Raw genomic sequence first — 10891 nt, 5'->3', positions numbered from 1 at the left:
TAAACGTTGTAGGACCACGCTCATTTCAACATTTGCGAACAGTTAATGGTCATTTACATTGGGATTTGACACTTAACGATGCATCGATTTCTTCTTCTCCACATCAAATACGTATGCTATATGCCATAATATTATGGACATGCTTTCCATCGAATCCACTTGATTTGTGGAATAAATATAAAGGTTTAATGGCCGAAGACTTTTTAAATCGAATGCGTCATCACAGGTCAATTAGGTATGCCTTCACCGAATCGTCCAATGCATGATTTGTTTGATCGAGAATTGCAAAGTGAACAACAGTACAATATCAATAAATTGCAAACATTTGTGAATTGGAATTTACCCAAATTGAACGACCAACAAAAACATGTTTACGATAACTTTATGCAAGCAGTACAAAATGATGTTGGTGGATTGTATTTTTTGGATGCAACAGGAGGTACGGGTAAAACATTTGTGGTATCATTGATTTTGGCAGCCATTCGGTCACAACAAAAAATTGTATTTGCACTTGCTTTGTCAGGAATTGCGCTACTTTATTGGATGGTGGACGAACAGCACACTCAGCAATAAACTGCCGTTAAGTGTGCAGGTTTGTTTGTATTCATTGATTGATCTATTTAAAATACATTAGTGCTAATTACTATATTATTTTTGAACGTATAGGCGATTGACAATCCCACATGCAACATATCAAGAAATTCTGCAAAGGCAAAAGTTTTGCAGCATGCATCATTTATTCTATTGGATTAATGTACAATGACCCATAAAAAATATCTGGAAGCATTAAACAGAACAATGCAAGATCTACGTCGCAATCAACAAATTTTTGGTGGTGCACTAATATTTTTGTCAGGAGATTTCCGACAAACATTGCCCGTCATTCCACGTGCAACGTTAGCGGATCAGGTCAATGCATGAATTTTAAGACTGCATGCGGCGAAGCGCATAGGGCCCACTAGTGTATGTATAATTCCATTAGCATGTCTAGTAACATCCAGGATCCAACGCGTCGAGAACATAGTTCCTGCATTTTCTTTATATATTTTATATATACATATATTCTCGTTTTCTTTTTCTTACGACCAATAAATACATTTTTATAATAGTGTAAACCACATGGTATTAGGCATAAAAGATAAGCCAAAAGACTAATGAAAAACTATCAAAACCTTTTTCAAAAGTGTGGGCGTGGCAGTTTTGGACGATTTGTGGGCGTTACGGTAGGCGTTGCCAATATTTTGTTTAGCATATCGATAGAAATTGGAAAGACAAACAATAAAATGAAAATATGTCAACACCATTTTAAAAAGTGTGGGAGTGGCAAAATGTTTTTGGTAAATCGATAAAAATTTACAATACTATTAAGAAACATTCAAAAATATGAATAAATTTGTTAAGAGTGACAGTTTTGGACGGTTTGTGGGCGTGAGAGTGGACGTAGCAACAAATGCGCTGCGTCTAACTTTCTGGGATCTGCATACTTAATTTCAACTTTCTAGCTCTAAGCTCTGGGATCGAGGAGTTCATATGAACAGAAGAGAGTCGGACATAGCCAGATCGACTCTGCTATTAATTCTGATCAGAAGTATGTTTACTTTTTGGGTCGGAAAAGCTTACATTACCTGTTACATACTTCTCAACAAATCTAGTATACTTCTTATTTGAATCGTGCACAAATCAAAATAGACTCACTCGCGGAGAGAACGGAGGTATGATAAATCTGTTCACAAATCGATTATTTAAAGAATTTGGTCCACCGCTCTTTTAAGCAAAAACAAATATAAGTTTTCGATTAGAGTTTTACGACATTTGTTGCGTACACCCTTTTTGTAAGATCATAAGACTTTGAAGATTCACAACCAGAATCTAAAGCAGGGGAAGGGGTACTATCATCGCGTTGCGTCAGACTAGAAGACCGATACCCGGAGTAGCTCAGAAAAGCTCTAAGCCGATATAAAAAGACCGTGGCCCACCGATAAAGTAGTCAATACCCGGGAAGACTCGAAGTGAATACCCGAAAGTGAATATCCGGGAAGACTCGAACTGACTACCCGAAAGCCAATACTCGAGAATCAGTAGTCGGGATTCAATTCCCGAAAATCCTTTTTTTTTGAGCCTTTTTTTCACGATTTAAGTAAAGACTGCCTTAAAACGCTAATAACTACGGTGAAAGGAAAAGTGCTGAGAGGAGCGAGCACTCCATCAACCCCCAGGAAAACAATACGTAGTCTGGAAGGATCCAGGGTCCAAGGATCCAGGACCAATACAAGGAACACGCTTGAAGAAAAACTACAATTCTATAGAGATCTCAAGATGGGCTGCAAGGAGTCTAAGTCTCCGACAACACCGCCATAGTGATCAACACCGTGGAAGTCGTCGACCACAAAGAGGAGATATTAGTAATGCAGCATACCCTGGAGTTCATCGCCGTCCTATTTATATTGCTGGCCCTATTGAAGCTAGTAAAAATTTACAAAAGATCAGTACAGCGCGACCATCACCATATCCTAGAAAGAATCGTATCCAGTATCCCACAACCAGTGAGCAGTGTAGCGATCAAAACAATCCGTCAATTAAAACGCACTTGCCTACTACCGAACATAAGATAAAAGCCGGCAAAACAAATAAACAAGGAATAAGTGAACCGGTGCATTTTTTTATGTGGATATCAGCAAAGACAAAGTAACAGCAGTGACATTCCTAACAATTTAGGTAATCTGAGAGTCGGATGGTGGCCGACTATATACATATACTCTCGTGCCAATTTTATTTTCATACGATTAGTAAATATACGTATATTTATACCCGTTACTCGTAGAGTAAAAGGGTATACTAGATTCGTGGAAAAGTATGTAACAAGCAGAAGGAAGCGTTTCCGACCATATAAAGTATATATATTCTTGATCAGGATCAATAGCCGAGTCGATCTGGCCATGTTCGTCTGTCCGTCCGTATGAACTCTGAGATCTCAGGAACTACAAAAACTAGAAAGTTAAGATTAAGCATACAGACTCCAGAGACATAGACGCAGCGCAAGTTTATCGATTCATGTTGCCACACCCACTCTAACGCCCACAAACCGCCCAAAGCTGCCACGCCCACACTTTTGAAAAATGTTTCGATATTTTTTCATTTTTGTATTAGCCTTGTAAATTTCTATCGATTCGCCAAAAAACTTTTTGCCACGCCCGCTCTAACGCCCACAAACCGGCAAAAACCGTCAGTGTTGAAGACTCTCCTGCGCACTTCCAATAGCTGAGTAACGGGTATCAGATAGTCGGGAAACTCGACTATAGCTTTCTCTCTTGTTTTTCAGAGTCTGGATGCGCATTTAAAGATTTTGCAGTTCATTAGTGTTGTTGATAATCAAGTGCTTCAGCGGGACCACGTTCCATGTCTCCTTGTCATCTATAATTCGTAAACTGGGGAAGATAGACATTTCAGACGCTGCCGAAATTACTTTTTAAGGAGTTATTATTTTTGTATCCCCTAATATTGCTGTGCATCCTGCAAGTAGTTGTATAATGCCTTGATTGGGCAGTCTTATAACTTGATACTGTTGGTTGCATCTTATATTAGCTGTTGTATTTCGAAACAGTCTAAATAGCCAACGGTTGGATCCACTTATCTCTTTGATGAACGAATTGCCTTGGAATTCCATCATTTCGCATGAGGGTGCCTTGCTTGGTTTCAATGGAGATATTTCGCAAGAGTGATCATCCGCGTTTTTCCATGCCCAATTACTTTCGCAAAGCCATGTTGTCGAATCCTCTTGTCTGCATTGGTTAATTTCCATTTCAGACATTAGGTGATATGTGTTTATGTCTGTATTGAACGCAAAATATTTAGAATTTAATTTCGGAATAAGCTTTGTTCCGTTTGTCCACAGTGGTATTGGGATTACTTCAAAGAGATCCGTTTCCTTATTGTTTTATATCGGCAATTTTGCTTCAATAAATAGGACATTATCATTCAACATAGCTTGTGCCTTCATCAGTTTATAGATCAGTGGTAATTGTATAACTGAATTTTTCTGAATTATTCTAATTTCATTTCCGATATCAAAGAACAGTATAAACCTTTTCTTTCGGTTGGTACGGTTCCGTAGTATTTTGTCTTTTTCTTTGATGTTGTCAATTTTTGTCCGTATTGTCGTGCCGAAGGAATCGCAGTAGTCCTTTTTTCGCAAACCAAGCGGGATTCTTCCAGGAAGTCCTCTGATTGTTTTATGACATCAAAATAGGCTTGCATGTCATAATAAAACAATAATTGCCAACTGGATGTAGCGACTTCAATTTTACCAATTTGGTTCACCATAACTGCAGCTTTTGCTTCGATGTCGTAAATTTTCCCAAGTTCTTTGGCCTATTTTCGAGGTTCCGAATTTTCTGTCGCAGTTGTAGCTTGCAATATCAATGAACAGCATAGCACAGTAGCTATGCTTCTATTGCCATTCCTTTTGTCTTTTAGAACTCGCTGCCTAAGCTTATTGTCCTTGCGTAGCTGCATTGACTCCGTTATAGATGGCGTTGCAGCTCCAGCTGGTTTTGCTTCGCTAACAGGAAGTTGACAGATCTTGTTAAGCGATCTTTTTACTTCCCCATCGTTTGTTTTAACCGTAACTACACGGAGTTTATCATCTTGTCCTTTTTTTTTTTTTTTTTTTTTTGGAATCGAACGTCGGCGAGTGCAGACGTGTTTCTTTCAAGCTACGAATAGCAAGTCCTAAAAACTACAACAGTATAGTGAAAGTTAAACACAAAGTGTAAAGTGCAGTTTGCACAACTAACAATTATTGTCTATAGTAATTATTTACTAAAATAAATAATTATTCCATATTGTTCTGGTAATTGTTATATGTGGACTTAGAACAATGAATCAAAACGACATACGTTCTCAGCGACAATGTGAACAAGACGAGCGCCGGCTCTCTTTACAACGCAACAATGCATACTTTTCTTTCGTCTCACCGCAAATCGGTGATCGAGCACCCTCACCTTCAACTAACTCGAAACTTTTGCCCTCAGGGAACGACAGACCGCGTTCTTGCTCTCCCTCTCTGCCTGCTTCGGCTCACAAGTCGTGGAGCGAAGAGACCGCCTCTCCTACCCCGCTCCTCTCGCAGCGCCAAACGACCGTCCCGGGTAACTGTAACACTGCAATAACGAGTGCAGTGACCTCACTGGCAACTGTCACTGCTACCACAACAACAACTTCGTCAGCGGCCCAACTAATTATCGCTGTGCCAGCTGTAAATAATTCAGCAGCACTGACCGTTTGCAACAACAATAATGCACGCAAAGAAGAATCAAAACAAAAGCAGAAGTCGATTTCGACTGTGCAGACTGGCATGGATCGCTACATCCAAATCAAGAGAAAGCTCAGCCCTCAAAACAATAAGGCAGGTAATCAACCCAAAATCAATCGAACCAACAACGGCAATGAAAACTCTGCAGTAAATAATTCAAACCGATATGCTATCTTGGCTGATTCTGCGACCGAACAACCCAACGAAAAAACGGTAGGGGAACCAAAAAAGACCAGGCCTCCACCAATTTTCATACGAGAACAAAGTACAAATGCACTTGTAAATAAACTCGTTGCTTTGATTGGTGACAGCAAATTCCACATTATCCCACTTAAAAAAGGAAATATTCATGAAATAAAACTACAGATCCAAACAGAAGCAGACCACCGTATAGTGACTAAATACCTAAATGATGCTGGTAAAAACTACTACACATACCAATTAAAAAGTTGCAAAGGGCTACAGGTAGTACTTAAGGGCATTGAAGCAACAGTGACACCAGCTGAGATAATTGAGGCTCTGAAGGCCAAAAACTTTTCTGCAAAGACAGCTATTAATATCTTAAACAAAGACAAAGTTCCGCAGCCACTATTCAAAATAGAACTCGAACCAGAGCTCCAGGCACTAAAGAAAAACGAAGTGCACCCAATATACAATTTACAGTACTTGCTACATCGGAGGATCACCGTGGAGGAGCCGCACAAACGTATCAATCCAGTTCAATGTACTAATTGCCAAGAATACGGCCACACCAAGGCATACTGCACCCTTAAGTCCGTATGTGTTGTCTGTAGCGAACCTCATACTACCGCAAACTGCCCCAAAAACAAGGACGATAAGTCTGTGAAGAAATGCAGTAACTGCGGGGAAAAACATACTGCAAACTACAGAGGCTGTGTGGTGTACAAAGAATTGAAGAGCCGCCTAAACAAACGTATTGCCACAGCACATACATACAACAAAGTCAATTTCTACTCTCCGCAACCGATTTTTCAACCACCCCTAACTGTCCCAAGCACTACTCCAACAATTTCTTTCGCTAGCGCCCTAAAATCCGGACTAGAAGTGCCCGCCCCACCGACAAGAACTGCTCATTCCGAACATACACCGACAAACATCCAACAAACACAACAAAGTGGCATCGAAGCTATGATGCTATCCCTACAGCAAAGCATGAAAGACTTTATGACGTTCATGCAAAATACTATGCAAGAGCTCATGAAAAACCAAAATATCCTGATTCAACTTCTTGTATCTTCAAAATCCCCATAATGGCTTCCCTACGAATATCTCTGTGGAACGCAAATGGCGTTTCACGGCATACACAAGAGCTCACACAGTTCATTTACGAAAAAAACATCGACGTAATGCTACTATCAGAAACGCACCTCACAAATAAAAACAATTTTCATATACCAGGATACTTGTTCTATGGTACAAATCATCCAGATGGTAAAGCTCATGGAGGCACTGGAATACTCATCAGAAATCGCATAAAACACCACCACTTAAACAATTTTGACAAAAACTACTTACAATCTACGTCCATAGCCTTACAACTCAACAATGGTTCAACGACTCTAGCCGCAGTCTACTGCCCACCGCGCTTTCCAATCTCTGAGGATCAATTCATGGAATTCTTTAACACACTAGGTGACAGGTTCATCGCAGCGGGTGACTATAACGCCAAGCACACCCATTGGGGATCTCGACTTGTGACGCCAAAGGGTAAGCAATTGTACAATGCGCTTACGAAGCCAGAAAACAAGCTAGACTATGTATCCCCGGGTAAGCCTACATACTGGCCAGCAGACCCAAGAAAAATCCCAGACCTGATCGATTTTGCAATTACCAAACATGTCCCCCGCAACATGGTCACCGCCGAAGCACTAGCAGATTTATCATCAGATCATTCACCTGTTTTTCTAAATATGCTAACTCGCCCCCACATCGTCGACCCACCGTATAGACTCACAAATTTTAGAACAAACTGGCCAAGGTATAAAAAGTATGTCTGTTCACACATAGAACTAACGACGGCATTATCTACAAAGGAGGATATAGACAAGTCAACGGAAACTCATGGAAACATTTTAGTTTCGGCTGCAAAGGCATCAACCCCGCCAGTGACGTATGCAAAACCAAACTACATCAAAACTAATCGCGAAATCGAGCGGCTGGTATTAGATAAACGACGCCTACGAAGGGATTGGCAGTCTAATAGATCACCAATTACAAAGCACATGCTTAAGATAGCCACACGCAGGCTTACCAATGCTCTCAAACAAGAGGAAAAAAACAGCCAACGTTCATATATCGAGCAACTCTCTCCCACCAGCACTAAGTACCCTCTTTGGAGAGCTCACAGAAACCTAAAGACTCCAATAGCGCCAATTATGCCACTACGAAGTCCCTCTGGCACCTGGTTTCGAAGTGATGAAGAAAGAGCCAGTGCTTTCGCTGACCATTTACAAAATGTATTCCGACCAAATCCCTCTACCAACACATTTATTCTCCCTCCTTTAATAGCAGCCAATCTAGATCCTCAAGAACCCATTGAATTCCGACCATGTGAACTAGCAAAGGTTATCAAAGAGCAACTGAACCCAAGAAAATCGCCTGGCTACGACCTAATAACTCCAAGAATGCTCATTGAACTCCCAAAGTGTGCTATTCTTCACATCTGCCTGTTGTTCAACGCAATCGCCAAGCTTGGATACTTCCCTCAAAAATGGAAAAAGTCGACCATAGTAATGATTCCAAAGCCAGGAAAAGATAAAACGCAGCCATCATCATATAGACCGATAAGCTTACTAACATGTCTTTCAAAGCTGTTTGAAAAAATGCTACTCCTTCGGATTAGCCCTCATCTTAGAATAAACAACACACTTCCAACACATCAATTTGGCTTTAGAGAAAAACATGGAACCATCGAACAGGTCAATCGAATCACGTCAGAAATTCGTACTGCTTTTGAACATCGAGAATACTGCACAGCCATTTTTCTAGACGTCGCGCAGGCATTTGACAGAGTGTGGCTCGATGGACTTTTGTTTAAAATAATCAAGCTGTTGCCCCAAAACACACATAAGCTACTGAAGTCATACCTATATAACAGAGTGTTTGCAATAAGATGCGATACAAGCACTTCACGCGATTGCGCAATCGAAGCTGGAGTGCCGCAAGGCAGTGTACTGGGTCCAATCTTATACACCCTGTATACGGCGGATTTCCCCATAGACTACAATCTAACAACCTCCACGTTCGCTGATGATACCGCGATACTCAGTCGCTCCAAATGCCCAATAAAAGCCACGGCACTCCTATCCCGACACTTAACATCTGTAGAACGATGGCTTGCCGACTGGAGAATTTCAATAAATGTTCAAAAATGCAAGCAGGTTACCTTTACCTTAAACAAACAAACATGCCCACCACTGGTCTTGAATAACATATGCATTCCACAAGCCGACGAGGTAACATATCTGGGTGTTCATCTGGACAGGCGGCTCACTTGGCGCAAACATATAGAAGCCAAATCGACACATCTTAAACTTAAAGCAAGGAACCTCCACTGGCTCATAAATGCTCGCTCTCCACTTAGTCTGGAGTTCAAGGCTCTTCTATACAACTCCGTCTTAAAACCTATCTGGACTTATGGCTCCGAGCTGTGGGGCAACGCATCCAGAAGTAACATAGACATTATTCAGCGAGCACAGTCAAGAATTCTGAGAATTATCACTGGAGCGCCGTGGTACCTTCGGAACGAAAACATACACAGAGACCTAAAAATCAAATTAGTAATCGAAGTAATAGCTGAGAAAAAAACGAAGTATAACGAAAAGCTGACCACCCATACAAATCCCCTCGCAAGAAAACTAATCCGAGTATGCAGTCAAAGCCGGCTGCACCGCAACGACCTCCCAGCCCAGCAATAAACTTATTAGGGCATTAATGAAAAAACTATCACTAAGTGAAAGTTAATTAAGTTAGATTAAGATTTGAACACTTATTGTTAGTCTTTTAACACAAAGGGAAGATTCAATAAATAATAAAAAAAAGCAAAAAAAAAAAAAAAATCTTGTCCTTTAGTCGTACTAATGATTCTTCCCATCTGCCATCTTGCAGGGTGAGTGTTCTCATGTTTTATAAGAACCAGCTGTCCCTCCTTCAGATTTGGCTTTTCTTGGCGCCATTTGGTTCGCTGTTGCAATGACACCAGATACTCCTCGTTCCATTTCTTCCAAAAATCACCTCTGATGCGTTGAATAAGCTTCCATCTATCCAAAGAGCTGATTGTCTGACTTTCGTCAAAATGTTCAGGAGCTCCAATTAGAGGTCTTCCCACCAGAAAATGACCCGGCGTTAATATGTCCTCACCATCGTTTTCGATCCTTATAGTGACTAATGGTCGCGTGTTTAGCACTGCTTCGATTTGACATAGCAGCGATGCAAATTCTTCATATGTAAAGCTGTTTTCACCAATAACTCGTTTAAGGTGATGCTTCACTGATTTTACACCGGCTTCCAATAAACCTCCCATGTGGGGGCTTCCAGATGTATCGCTTTTGTTGCCATACAAACAAATACACAAATGTATCCTTTATACGTTTTTTGACCTCTTCCCTTTGAGCAGCGAATCTGGAACGGTCCGGCGTAGTCGATTCCAGTATTTTAAAACGAGTAATCAGCCGTTACTCGATAAACTGGTAAATTTCCCATCAGTTGACTGGATATCTCTTGCTTGTATCGTATCGTATTTTTTTAAGGAACTTTGTATGCCAAATATCCAGAACTCCCTCTGAATATATGTTCTCATAATGTTAATTCCGCCATGCAGAGTTTCTTTATGAGCATCCTTTGCCATTAACCAAGTCAAATGTGACTTATCCAGTATAATTGGATGTTTTACATTATAGGGTATCATTGCGTTTTGTAGTCGTCCACCAACTCGAAATATGCCATCACTATCCAAAAACGGATTTAGCGCCTGTAACTTACTTTTTGAGTCTAATGGTCTTTTGTTTTTGAGTAGTCTGACTTCGTGTCCAAAATCCAGCTGTTGTTGTATCTTTACCACGGCAATCTTCGCTAGCTTTAATTCCTCCACCGTAAGATGTGACGGCTTTTGCGATTTTCCTCTCAGCTTACTTCGATAAAAGATGATTTTGCAGATATTCGGGTTTTATCTATGTGGATACCACAACAATTTCCGATTCCTTTTGAGTGGGCCAGTGTTGTGCATCTATTCTTTGGTGTGATCCGTTGGAGGATTTTTTGATTGGTCGCCCAGTTGACCTAGCTGTGCCTCGACTCACTGCTGATTGATCAGCCAAGGAAAAGCAAGAACACAATGTTTCGCCTTATAGTCCTAGTACTTTAAGGCGTGGTCTTTTATTCTGTGTTTCTTACCACTGGTGGGGGAAAACAACAGAATTTCTCGAAGGACCAAAATGATCACACTATAAACTTGTGCGTACATTTAATGAGTTTAATTCGGGTGTTTGAATCTAACTGACTCGCTACTGCGAGGGCTTCGCCTTTTATTCATTCTTACATGATTCTTATCATCTAATTATA

At 40.6% G+C, this 10891-nt stretch overlaps 1 long non-coding RNA gene across 1 annotated transcript; it reads left to right on the top strand.

Moving 5' to 3' along the window:
• Positions 1-215: 215 nt before the first annotated feature.
• On the top strand, positions 216-1073 carry LOC122614647. The gene is made up of 3 exons (XR_006325752.1): positions 216-439; positions 524-592; positions 667-1073. It is a non-coding gene; the product is annotated as an uncharacterized LOC122614647 (long non-coding RNA).
• Positions 1074-10891: the final 9818 nt, after the last annotated feature.

The sequence above is a fragment of the Drosophila teissieri genome, chromosome 2R (genome assembly GCF_016746235.2).
Source record: "Drosophila teissieri strain GT53w chromosome 2R, Prin_Dtei_1.1, whole genome shotgun sequence".
In the NCBI taxonomy this organism is placed as follows: Eukaryota; Metazoa; Arthropoda; class Insecta; order Diptera; family Drosophilidae; genus Drosophila; species Drosophila teissieri.
Note: the sequence above shows the minus strand (reverse complement) of the source record. Positions and strands in the feature narration are given on the sequence as shown.